At 37.3% G+C, this 13,842-nt stretch overlaps 1 protein-coding gene across 4 annotated transcripts in view; it reads right to left on the bottom strand.

Moving 5' to 3' along the window:
- Window positions 1–12,518, bottom strand: part of LOC127437410 (OTU domain-containing protein 7A-like) — a 118,840-nt gene extending 106,322 nt beyond the window's left edge. For 2 of the 4 annotated variants that reach the window (XM_051692284.1, XM_051692289.1), the window contains exon 1: window positions 12,369–12,518. The gene's annotated coding sequence lies outside the window, so the exon portion shown is untranslated. Of the gene's footprint in view, window positions 1–10,913; window positions 10,959–12,368 lie in introns of all 4 variants that reach the window. The other 2 variants (XM_051692290.1, XM_051692285.1) reach the window with 2 other exon arrangements.
- Window positions 12,519–13,842: the final 1,324 nt, after the last annotated feature.

The following is a 13,842-nucleotide window of genomic DNA, read 5'->3' as shown; positions in this document are numbered from 1 at the left end:
AGAGAAAAGTGAAGACTTAAGTATTGAATAATTGTTTTATATATTCTGAAATTAATGATGGTTTCTAGGGAAAGAGTCATCCAGAAAACCTGATGTGATGCTTGCACAAAAATTTTATTGTTTTAGGTGGATGGTAAAACTTGGAAAAGGAGTGTTGAATAAAGATGGTTAAGTTGATTTCAGCTCCTTAGTGTTTGTTTGTATTTGTTTCCTCATAGAAAACAAAGGAAAATTCACACATAAAATTCACCTCTGCAATGCCTTTTGATTATTTTATCAAGACATTTCTCATGGTACACTGATACACACACACACACACACACACACACACACACCTACACACACACACACACACACACACATATGGAAATAAAAGAGTTGAATGAAGGAATCTTTTCTATGGGTGTCTTTATGTGAATGTGGAGCTTTCAGATCAATTTGAGGAGTGCCTATGGTTTGCATGTTCCACATTTTATCGTAAGTGTGTCATGCAGTGTGGGACTCGCACTGGTCTAGTCTTGGTCTTGGTCTTGACTTGGTCTCGTCCTGCCTTGGTCTTGGTCTTGACTCGGTCTGAAGTCTTGGTCTTGTCTCGGTCTCGATACACTCTGGTCTTGGTCTTGACTTGGTCTCGGTTTAGGTGGTCTTGACTACAACACTGTTGGTAACTGAAAGCATTATCAAAGTAACCAGATTATTTAGATCTGTTTACACAGCCTTTATTCAAAAGGGGCTATGTGTGGAATTTTGTGAATGACAGATATTTGCATTTATGTGGACATTTGGAATTTTGCGGGAGGGGTGAAAATGCTGTTCTAATGTACACCGTTACTTTCCTTCATTTATTTATGGGCCAACCAGGTAGTCAGATAAGTCCAGTTAAAACTAGACATGTAACAAGATCATCACCTGCTGCCTTAGAAGATCAGATTGATCCGCCTTCTGGCCTCCATCACAAGGACTTTTCAGTCTGTCCTCAAAATACAGCTGACCACCTCCAGCATGTTCCTCAGCCTTGCACAACAGCATCCTGGGCTGACCTGATGTCTGTCAGATTGAGCGGCATATTTTAACTGTCAGGGTCTTATTCCAAGACCAACTCTTCTTGGTTCAGTCTCAGAGCTGTCGTGCAGATTCCTCACCCCACTTTGAGTGCTTCTACAGACTGTCTGTCACAGGCTGAAGTTTGCCTGACAATATCACTTATGAGGCTTATGAGAACAGACTGATATTTCTTGAGGACACCTCCACTAGGTAATGTAGTTAGTGACTTCTACCGACCTTCAACCGGACCTACATGTTATTGTAGTTATTTCTTGATAAAGCTACAAGAATCCACAATATGGGCAAAAGTAAACCCCCTTCTAATAATATATTTGGCAATTTAGCCACACTTAAAACTAACAGGTGCATAAAATCAGCCACACAACCATGCAATCTCCTTAGAATGGCACATGAGTTAGTCTGCAATGGATGCATTGCAATGAAAGGCACTTTCAGTGGAGACATGCAGCAATGGCAAATGCATTATACATGCTTATTACTTTGGGTAATACCACACAGTCTCAACCACATCATCGTGCCCTGATATCGGCCATATCACAAGGTTCATTCCAAAATGGTTAAAGGAAACATTATGAACATCTTTACATTGTGAATCAATTATCATGAGAAAAGTTTTTTTTAAACTAGCTAGTCTTTATAATTTGAGTGTTTGGTTTCTAAATGTCTTGTATTTCTATGGTTTCATGTTCACGGCAGCCAATAATTCACCACACAAAATGGTGTTTTATTAACAAAGTTCGGGAAGAGCAAGTTAATTTAATCCGACCAATCACACAGCCAAAGTAAGAGTATATAAACAGCTGCTTACCTCTACGTAGCAGTGAGAGTTTCCGGCATCCCACCACCTCCCCATCTCATCCTATCTATTCCATCAATACTAATCCAGTCCGACGGGGCATTCGAGCTCAGGTCAAGTCTCGAACCTCGAGCCGTCCACCAGGGACAGCAAGCCACATATGTTTACGCTATCCTCACTGCAGGATTACATTAACTTGCGAACTACTGAAACAACATTTCTCACCAAAAAAGTTAAGACCTTTGACATCAACAACAAAACATATGGGAAGCGTTTTCTCCTCCCTTTTTAAAGTTGATCAGCCCATTTATTTTGCTAGCCTAAATAAGCAATATTACTGTATATGGTTAGTTGTATTTTATTATTTGAATTTAGCCTTGTTTATAACCCTGCTATCTGCAACCCTTTCAGAACAGACCTGCTACCTACTTTTGGTCACAAACCACCAGTTAAGAACCACTGGCCTTAACAATATCAAAGTTAGTCGAAGTATACATTCAAACAGTGATGGGCAGTAGCTTTGGGACGAACAGCGAAGAGATTAGCTTAATTACATTTCTCAGTAGCGAGGTGGTAGCTTCGCTAGTTTTTAAATCAAGTAGCTTTTCATTAGCGAAGTTATATGTGGCAGGGCGGAGGGCAGGGCCGGGTCGTGATTCCGCACACCCGGCCCCTAATTAGGCTGATTAAGCCCGAGAGGGATAAGGCCGACTGTAGACGGCAGTGTGACAGAGAAAGAGAGTTACGGACAGCTGTCCAACACCTGTGTGTGTGTTTGTCTTATTGGTTAAGTTTATCATTAAACTATCATTTATATTATCAAGCCGGTTCTCACCTCCTCCTTTCCATTGAACTGTGTTACACTATATTTTTGATTAGGCAGCGGCGTAGCGTTGATAATAGCTACACTGCAAAATCATGCAGTGTACCCGGTGTTTACTGTCTGTCGCCAGTTTTGAATCAGAACTAAAGATGAATCTAAAGAAATGAATCGCTCGTTTGAGTCATTTTTTTACAATGAACTGATCAAGTATGATAGCAAAGCGATCTGAATCTGAATGCAGTGGATATTTATCCACAATCAGTGGAAACCAAACCTGCAAATGCATCATATCGTTTGCCAGTGATGAATGTCATTAAGTTCACACGTCTGCTGTGAACGTCTACTGCAGGTAAAGACATTTTCCAACCAAAAGAGTATCAAAACACTTAGTAGCCTACAGGGAAAAAAAGTACCATGGCATTACCATGTTCTTTGGACATACAGTATACAATTACCTGGGAGCACTATGCAAATAAAAAAGTTAATGAATATGGTAATCATACATCAAAGTACAATAGCAGTACCATGGTAATGTATACTTTGAAGTACTTTGAAGAACCATTTAAATACGGAATGGTGCATAAATATGGTAGTTTGGTGGTATATCAAAGTACCATGGTATTACCATCTGATACCATCAGATATTGAAGTTCAATGGCACGCACGGTATAAAGCTGTAAAAAGCTTCTTGATCATATCTGATTTTCCACAGCTCATGTTGTCTGGAGTTCTTTGTATACTGAATGTTCTTGTGCAGATATTTTATCAATGTTTTGTCCACAGAATGATCCAAAAACACTTTAAACTGCAGTACAGCCTATTGAAGAGACTGTATGTCTATCCCTCACAGCCCCGTTGTCATTCCCTTCAAAAATCAAAGATGGCGCTAGTGTGAATAAGGTCTATTTGGCCTCGGAACTGTAGCCTCCAGTACATACAGAAATACAACAGCTAGACACAGAATTAATAAGATTAATAGTATACAGTATGTACACAGAGTTGTTTTATACAGGAATTTACAAAGAAAACTGTGTTTAAATATGTATGGGTTTGTACAGGTAATAGTATAAATATGAATTTACTTTTTTTTTTCATGCACATACACTCACTGAGCACTTTATTAAAAACACCTGTACACCTACTTATTCATGAGATTATCTAATCAGCCAATCATGTGGCAGCAGTGCAATGCATAAAATCATACAGATACTGGGTCAGGAGCTTCAGTTAATGTTCACATCAACCATCAGAATGGGGGGAAAAAATGTGATCTCAGTGATTTTGACCATGGCTTGACTGTTGGTGCCAGATGGGCTGGTTTGAGTATTTCTGTAACCACTGATCTCCTGGGATTTTCACGCACAATAGTCTCTAGAATTTACTAAGAATAGTGCTAAAAACAAAACAAAAAAACATCCAGTGAGTGGCAGTTCTGCGGACGGAAACACCTTGTTGATGAGAGAGGTCAACAGAGAATGGCCAGACTGGTTCGAGCTGACAGAAAGGCAACGGTAACTCAAATAACCGCTCTGTACAATTGTAGTGAGCAGAATAGCATCTCAGAATGCACAACACATCAAACTTTGAGGCGGATGTGCTACAACAGCAGAAGACCACATCGGGCATTTTACTAGGGCCATAGTGTTCCAAACAAAGTGCTCAGTGAGTGTACATTTTATTTTGTGGGCTACTGTACTGCACTGTACAATACTATCATATGCCATGGCTTTAATAAACATCATGTGAATAAGTTTTTTAGATGCTTTGTCTATGACAGTATTTTCTGTGCATCTGGTTGAAAAAAAAAAAAAAAAAAGAAGATCTACCTTAAATGTAGCAAGCTGCTTTTGGTATGTAGTGTAACTTGCTACTTTCTCTTAAGTTTAGCTTTCAGCTTAGCTTAACTGACTTTTCTGTTAAGTAATTGGAAGCTTAGCTAGCTAAATTTTTTTGAGTAGCTTGCCCTACACTGCATTCAAATCAGTTGAAGTGTGCCTTTTAAAAGGATCATTACTTGTGTGTATTTTTATGTAATAGATGTCATCTTTGAGACTCTTAAAAAAAGTCAAATCATGTAATGCCGCCCTGAATACAATTCTTTAAATAGCAAATGCCTGCAGGTAAAGCTCGTGTGTCATTTTTCTTAGTGGAAGAGTTATAATGAAATTTTCATACAGACTGCCAATCATCATACACACAAACATCTAAATAAATATTTGAGTTCTGCCAAGTTTTCCTTCCTCGAGGTTTTGCCGGGTTTTTAACAAGTTCTCAGAATCGTCGCTGATTTTCCCTGGGATAAAGTGGGATTTATATACACTGGTTAGTGACCTCATGGATTTCAGCCTTGAAATTTCAGAGATCTCACCTTGACCTATAAAATCCCACAGATCCTCACTATGACTCTTTCGGAATGATGCTGGTTGATATCCTGATACAGGATTCTCAATGACAGGTGTAGCTTCAGTATTGTAACAAGGAACAACAAAAATATTTCAGATAAGGTAAAAATCATACCCCTGGGCATTTATCTCAGTACTAGGAGTGTATATATTTACCATGACAAAGATTTAATCCAATTACTTTTTTGTCATGCAGTCAAGGTCCAAAATGAACACCAAATACGTGTAGAAATCAGCCGCGGACTGTACATTTTAATTCTAGGCCTTCAGTTTCATAATGAATAAGACATTGTATGCCTATCATATATTACGAGGCAGTCAACTAATAATACCAGCTGAAATGTTACAAATATGTCCACGTACGAAAGCCAGAACCAGGGAGGTCTAATACCAAGAAAAAGCTCTCTAATAATATTTGCGATTTAAATTTTGCTTGCAACAAATTTTGTTTCATCAGGGTACACGATTACTTTTCAAAACTTGATCCAACACTGAATGCTCAAGCAGCTTAATTTACACTTAGAAAACTCCTGATGTTGCTATAACAATGCAAAAAGCACTTACCAATTTGCTTGAAGTGAAAATCAGTCCTCCATTCATGTTTAATTAATCAATCGCATGATCATGCAGAACATCTCAGGTTTTTAAATCCATAAGGATCTCTTTCTCAATGGCAATACCAGCAGTGATGACAGCCGACTCGTCAGCAAGATCTCACGCTTTCAAATTACGTACATCACTTAAAGAGTGATTGCGTCACTCAAGGCCAGCTAGCAGGCCTGGACTGGGACATATCCTAAAGACCACACCCACAAGAACAAATAAATCAATCTGATTGGATGATGAATCTGACAATCCGACTTTAGATGCCCATTCACTTACACTGTTGAGGAATTCTGTGGAATTCTGAAGGCCTGACAGGGTGGAGCTCAGACTTACGTGCTGCTTCGGCTAAGGAGCATGGCTTCAGGCATGCGATTTGTGAAACAGTTGTCACACTTTGCTTGTAAGCATCGAGGAATAAATTCTGATTGGATACATTTTTCATTTGTTGATTAATTAGGAGTGTAAAGCGATTGTAAATACATAGGCAAAAAGGTCAATGAGAATGAAAGGATGAAAAAATATTTATGTATTAGACATGTTACACCAGCAGAAAAGGCTTTGCTTTTTCTTTTCTTTGCTAAGGAATCGCCACTGGTAGAAATTGGCTTCATGACAAGAAAATAAAATGTTTATCGAGGGTGTCTAATTTTTTTTTCTCTCCAGAACTCCATGCATACATAAGTGGTTATTTCTCATATTATGCCACCAAAACTAAAATATGAGGAAAAAATATATCATGTGTCTTCGTGTTTTTGTGACTGGTGCAATTTCACTGTGAGATGGAGACAGTTTAGAAATTGAAATGGCCAGTAAGAAATATAGTATTTATGGCTGGTAAAATTTCTAATTTCACCTACCATTGGTAAAAGGTTAATTTTAGATCCTGGATGCGATGCATCATGAAATCTGACATTTTACTCACAATTTGGTTCAATTTGATTAAATGAATTGATTCAAAGTTATTTCCAAAAATATATCACAGACACAAATGTACAGTACCTAGAGGAACAGTTTTCACCATAGTGAATTATTGACATATATAATACACCAGGTTTTACTTTTACAGGCTCAAGAATTTTATTTTGGATAAGAAATGACTATGCAATACATTAGGTAGTATTAAAGTATTATAATTGATTATTACAGTATGTTCCGAATTAATGCATTGAATTTTCATTGTCAGATTGATGCATTATTTTCACCCCTACTCAAGTTTTGAGCTGTCATTCAAGAATTCTAAAAATACTTCAACAACTCAAATTTTAAAAGTTCCAGAGCAATTCTGAAGATCGTCACAAAACTCTACATTTTCATTACATTTGGGATGAGCTTTTTCTTGATTTCTTGATCTGAGCGAGGTATTCACCATATGCATGGCCTGACAATCAGTATAGACGCTAACCCCAAGATTACAGTGGAAGAGAGAGATCGATAGCGTGAATGACGGAGATCATCAGAGAGTAACCCGCCCCATCAAGAAAACTACTCTCTGACCCGCACAACCCTTTTTCAACCTCCTTCCTATATATTTAAATCCCTCTTTCTCTGGACCACTCCTCCCGACAATCCCTTTCACCCTCTGGGTGACCTCTCTCCGCCTGCGGACAGACCACTTAACATTGCTTCCCCACCTGTGGAGCCGCGGAGGGAGTGGGTAGCACTTCAAAGGAGTCAGTCCAGTGATTGAGCACTGATTGCTGTGGGCCACTTGACTCATTTCATCTCATCTCAAGGACTAAAACTTTTGGAAAATGAGGTGGGAGGCAGATGGAATGCTATTGAAAAAATAAAACAGCCAGCTTCTGCTTTGATGGGATGAGCTTGCTTTGTTATCTCATTTGAGCAACACAATGGACTTGATCATCTTTACACAGCCACAAAACTCTCAAAAGAGGACAACACCACTTTCCTACAAGCTAAATGGAGAATACTTATTAAAACTGCTGTTCAGTTCTATATTTAAACCACTTTTATTTTCATTCTCTAAATATTGCCTAATCTAAATAAAGAGTTTGTGATGCTTTATGGCACTAGGCTTTAACATTTTTAGTATGTGTATATGATAAAATGTGTGGTTTGCCCATGCAGAACTCACTGTCATGATGCTACAGTGTTCTGGATGGGTGCTAGGTGGTTGCTAGGGTGTTCAGGGTGGTTGATGAGTGGTTATTAGGGTGTTCTGGATGTATTCTTGATGCTCAATAGAGTGTTCTAGGTGCTAGATGGTTGCTTGGGTGTTATGACTGAATTCTAGATGGTTGCTAGGGTGATCTGGGTGGATTCTATGTGGTTGCCAAGGTGTTCTGGATGGGTGCTAGGTGGTTGCTAGTGTGTTCTCTGTGGGCTCTAAGTGGTTGCTAGGGTGTTTTGGGTAGTTGCTAAGGGTGTTCTAGGTGGTTGCAAAGGGTGTTCTAGGTGGTTGATAGGGTGTTCTGAATGAGAGCTAGGTGGTTGCTGAGGTGTTCAAGATGGGTGCTAGGTGGTTGCTAGGGTGTTCTAGGTGGTTGCTAGGGTTTTCTATCTAAACATTAGAAATGAAATAGCACAAAAGTAACACAGAGCTTAATATTTCTGGGTATGAGCAACTGCAACAGTGAATCTTGCCTTAGCAAACACCACCAATTACATTTTAAGGAAAAACATTAAGCAAAGATAAATGAGCAAAATGTGCAGTACAATTGTCCCTCGCTTAATTACACTTGATAACATTTACATGTGTTCTTGGTAGATGCTTTCTTACAGTGGGGAATTACTGTACTGCAAAGTGTATAAAACGTTTTTGATAGTTTTTAAGCACATAACCCTTAAACCTCAAGATCCACCATTAAAAACAAAACAAATAAATGTATCAAAGAAAATCAGTAAAAAAACTAAATTAAACGAAGAGTTTGAATCTCACTGTAATATATAATCTTATGTCAGCGTGTTGAGCAGACTGCCAGGCTGAACTACATGACATCAGTTCCACTGAGCCTTTCAGCTGGTGAAGTGCTTGTGACATGGACAGAATTGCATGTAGCCACTGATCAATTGCCAAACATTGTCCCCTGGTGCCCCGCCGCACACAGGACCTCAGTGGCTGCATTGACCCTGGGTTTCCGCTTTGGTGCCTTGCCCTGGTTGTTCCATCTGTCTCCAAACCATTTTCCTTTCTCTTTTAGAAGCTTGGATTCCTGCATATTGGGACAAAGGGGGGCATGCAGGACTGTTTGACAGCATCTGAAACAGTCGGGTCAAGGTCATATTTGCTCTTTTATGCCACCCACTTTGGCCAGACATTTAATAAGATGACACAACAATCAGAGAGGCCTTTCTGCCTTTGAAAGAGGGCAGCTTGTCTATTGCGAGTGCTATGGAATGCAGTTTCATGCTTGGGAGGCAATGTGTCGCATTTATCGCATCTCGGTGGGACTTGTTGGGCCTTTTCTAAGTTCCCCTCAGAGATGAATAACATTTCTCTGTCTCTATCTACTGTATCTCTCTGTCATTTCCAGAGTTTAACATCAAGTCCCTGGTAGGGTTTAAGGCTGTCGGCTCAAATTATGGGTCAATATTAAATGGATAGTTAGAGAAAATTCTCTCATTATTTTCTCACCCTTATGTCTTTCCAAATATTTATGGCCTTCTTTCTTCTGTGGAACACAAAAGGAAAATTTATGAAAAATATCTACACTCTTTTGCATATAATGAAAGTAAATGAGGACTAGGGCTGTCAAGATACAAAAAAAAGTTGTCCATACTACTTGTGACCTATATTTTTTGTCTTCTGAAGACAAACGGTAGGGACTGTGTTAAGAACAGGCCAAAAGTTAAGTAATTATTTACTGAAAATCTTGACATCCACCCTGGATCTCACTGAAACATTCATGAACAAATCTCCTTTGAGTTGGATCTTTTCAATTAATCGATGAATCCAGTTCATAAAACTGATTTGTTTACCAATTAGTTTGATCCAGTTCTCATGTTGAATGCTCTACTTATCCAGTCAAAACAGTTAACATTACACTGGAGACAAAGATTATTAGTGAATAATAACTTTGATTTTGCTCTGTTCCTTACACAATCACTATTGTATGGCTTTAGAAGACTTATAAAGTGCACAAGTCTTTAATAATTATTTTATGGTTCCTTTTTGTGTTTTAATTCTTCATTCACTTTCATCAAATGCAAATAAAAAGGCCACAAAAAATTCTTCATAGATTAATATGCTACATTCCAAGTCATACAGGGTTGAAACAAAGTGAGAGTGAGTAAATAATGATGGGGGGAGCTATACCTGTAAAACTTTGCAGGGCTGTATTTTTTATTGCAGTATTACAAATTAATATTGCTTGATCATTCAGGTGTTTTTTTTTTTTTTATATCGCACAATCAACATGACTGAATGGTCAAAGACAAAACAAGGAGATGGAGGCAACTGACCTACAGGATATAAAACCTTTCTCCACAATAGAGGACTTGGTGCATTGCCAGAAATGTCTCCCTTAAAATGTGTGAAAATCTCCCCTAACAGACATGTTTTTAATAAGCAAAAGAAAAAAAATCAAATGATTCATTGGGCCTAAATGTGTCAACAAGTCATCCAATGATCTTGCGGGTGCTGTCTGATGCTAAAACATTTGGACAAGTGCGTGATAGAGGCCAAGCCTGAATTCAAGCCTACATTTAATAACTTCTAGAACTCATAGGCTTTTTTAAGAAACCAAAGCAATAAATTATTGTATCATAACATAAGTGATGGTCTTATTTAATCCTAAAATGCATATGTGGGACAAAAATGATAGTCATCTACTTTTTTACTATAATTGTTACATGAAGTGGTCTTTTCATCTGGCACTCCAGGTGTTTCTTAATTAAGGTTTTGTTGAACATTTGGACTGACTTTTCAAAACTTTCATTTTAGTCCATTGCACTTATATGTGTGTGTTTGTGTGGGTGGGTACAGTTATTGAGACTTTGTATATTTTCCCACAAAACATGGAAATTGACCATATTTCTGTTGTACAACCTTTTTCATACTGTCACCCAAAAACACCTCAATTTTCAATTTGTTTGAAAATGTTCATAAGTGAATAAAAGCATCCATTAACAAACAGATCTTTACAGTTAATTTTCTTAAAAAATAAATAAATAAATAAAAATTGTTTTAAAAAGAATAAGTATTTAGATTTCTTCTGTGTCTATTTTGACACACATATGCATATGGTTAATGACAATATACCTTTCGATGGAGTTTCAACCCCTGGGGGGTCTTTGAAGTTTTTGCCTGTATATGGATATAAAACAAATAGAGTTTTCTTTAAATACATTAAAAAAAGACAGAGGCTATTTGCAATAAGTTTAAATAGCACCCAAAAGCATCTTCATTGCACTAAGTGCAAATAGTGGCAGATACTATTTGCACCCTTAATAATTTACAGTGGCATCACTGCAGCATGTTTATTGTGTTTATTTAGAGTCCAAAAGACACCCTATACCAACCCCTACCCTAAACCTAACCCCAGCCATCCCTTACAAAAATTAACCATGGTTAAGTGCAAATAGTTAGTGCAAATAGTCCTTCTGTTAAAAACAAACAAACAAACAAACAAACAAACATATCAATCAAACTTTATGTGCAAGTGTGTACATTTATCATATCATATGTTTAGCATTATACAGTAATAATGTTTGTTAGTGTTATTAATGAAAGTTGTCATAAAGTGTTACCATGAAAATCAAGCAATTTTTTTTATTATTATTATTAGGGGTCCCTGGGTGGGCTAAGTGTCTGGATGAGGGTCTCTGGGTCTGTAAAGGTTGAAAACCCTTGTATAGATCATCATAATCATATGTCATTAAAACATTTTACAAAACCACTTGTTCTTTTGGCCAGCAACACATGTCACAATATTCCTGAAGGCAGGAAAAATCCACTATATCTCCTAAATCAACTTAAGCCAAAGCGCAAATAAAAGAAAAAGTAAATACTGAGCCCCCTATTGCCCAGCTAAGGGCCTAAACGCACCTTTGGAAGATAGCTTAGAGTCAGGTCTGCTCTAGATGTGCTGTTTACAGGTAACTACAGCTATAGCACCTGCAAAGTAGGCAATATATAAAAGCATCTATAGACTGAATAACCAAAGAGCATTTCTGACATAGATCAACCGGGGCACGCTGATTTCTGCGTGCGTACAGAAGCAATGAACGAGAATATTTCCAACAACACTGAATCATTTATCACCATCCTCTTACATCAAATATAATACATTTGGTTTTTATTTTTAATCCATGAACGGGTATTTCTTGTCAGCACTGTTACGCAACAGTCCCAGCCCATACTGATATATAGTCATATAATGTCCAGAGACAAAGACAATTCAATCCCCAATCATATCGCAAAGCATTTTTTGGTAATGCTCTGGAAAGACGCCCTTACCTCGGATTCACTAACATAATCGGCTATTTATTTAAAAACCCAAGTCCCTTTGTTCAAACCTGACACAAATCGGGAAGAAGAAGAAAAAAAAAAAAAACATTGTACACCCGCAAGATGCGCCGTATAGCGGTCCAGGCACGTAGCCTACAGAAATACAGGTGCACCTGCCCCGGGTGCGCATTGATACAGCCTTATGCGAATCTTATTTACTTATTTACTTATTTACTTATTTACTTAAACCGAAAGACGTGAACTTACCGTTCCTCAGTAAGTCCTTATTGTATTCCTCATCGTTCATATATCAGTCCGCTGACGAATGGCTATAAAAGCACCTAGCCGAGACACCCCCCGTCCGTCTCGCTGTCGCTGTATTCTCTCACATCCTCATGTCATTCACAGATGCAGCAGTGGCAGCCAAGACACGCCCACCTCCCTGAAGAATGACGTAAGGAGCTATAGACTCCGCCCACATCTCTCTCACGCCTCTTAAATGACGTAATGAATGAGTTCCAGACTCCGTCCTCCGCCTGAAGACAGCTGTCCATCAAGATTAATGAAATGAATAAAAAAAAGTTCTTATATATATAATAATTAAATGTCCGCTTTTTATGAAAACACAGTTATTAATTTAAACATTTTGCCAATGTTTTTTTTTTTTTCGTTTTTCTTTTCATTATAATAATACAAAAAAATCGAAATATTGTTTTTCATAATAATACCCTCCAAAAATATTTTTACCTATTTTTTAAAAAATACGCATTTCAATTTCAGAACAAAATTCCATCAAACTGAATTGAGTTTTTGGAATAGATGTTTACTTTAACAAAATTAAATTAATAAAACTTGAATAAATGTTTATATATATATATATATATATATATATATATATATATATATATATATATATATATATATATATATATATATGGGGAGAACCGGGACTTTTCCCGGTGGGCCGGCCGCGAAACGGGGCCACGATATGCCGAAGGGGGCAGCAATATCCAAAAAAGTACAGCAACGAATGTGTCACTGCAATTTGTCACATTTTTGAGATGAGTCAAACACTAATTACCTATTCGATTAATCATTTTTAGAAATTCAAATTACAGTGAGCTGTGTTACCAATTCGACAATGCAATTAATGACGTGACATTTAATTGAATTTAATTAAATTGTTATAATAATGCATTGGCCTGTAGTAAATATTACTGTCTCCATATTTACAAGCTATCTGGGCTGTCATCATGATTTTCTTGATTTGTATTTGAATGGTTTTATTAGGCCTCTATGATAAACTCTTTGGGGAAAAGATCTATTAATTATTGATGTTTGTTGATAGGAAAATCAATCAACCAATCAATCAATCAATAAAAAACACTTTGCAATTAAAAAAAAGGAGACCCTATGGATTGAGCGCTCACATATTCAGTACACTCTGACGCTCTCTGCTGGTAATTACATAGTTTTTCACTGAGGTCGCTACAGATTTAATTGTGGATCACTGTCCTGGTCCTCCCAAACATAATTTCACCCTTCGAAATCCTTTATTGCCAAATAAAATTGTCCTATAAGACAAAATATAATATAAAGTGCTGTTATAACAATAACAGTTTATATTTATATAACAATATATAGCCTACACATTTAATACATCTAGACTGTACAAAGGGTTGCAAAAAGAAAGCCTAATTTGTTAAAAATATATATTTAGATATTAAAAGTATCAAATAAG

Source organism: Myxocyprinus asiaticus, chromosome 48 (assembly GCF_019703515.2).
Source record: "Myxocyprinus asiaticus isolate MX2 ecotype Aquarium Trade chromosome 48, UBuf_Myxa_2, whole genome shotgun sequence".
Classification (NCBI taxonomy): Eukaryota; Metazoa; Chordata; class Actinopteri; order Cypriniformes; family Catostomidae; genus Myxocyprinus; species Myxocyprinus asiaticus.
Note: the sequence above shows the minus strand (reverse complement) of the source record. Positions and strands in the feature narration are given on the sequence as shown.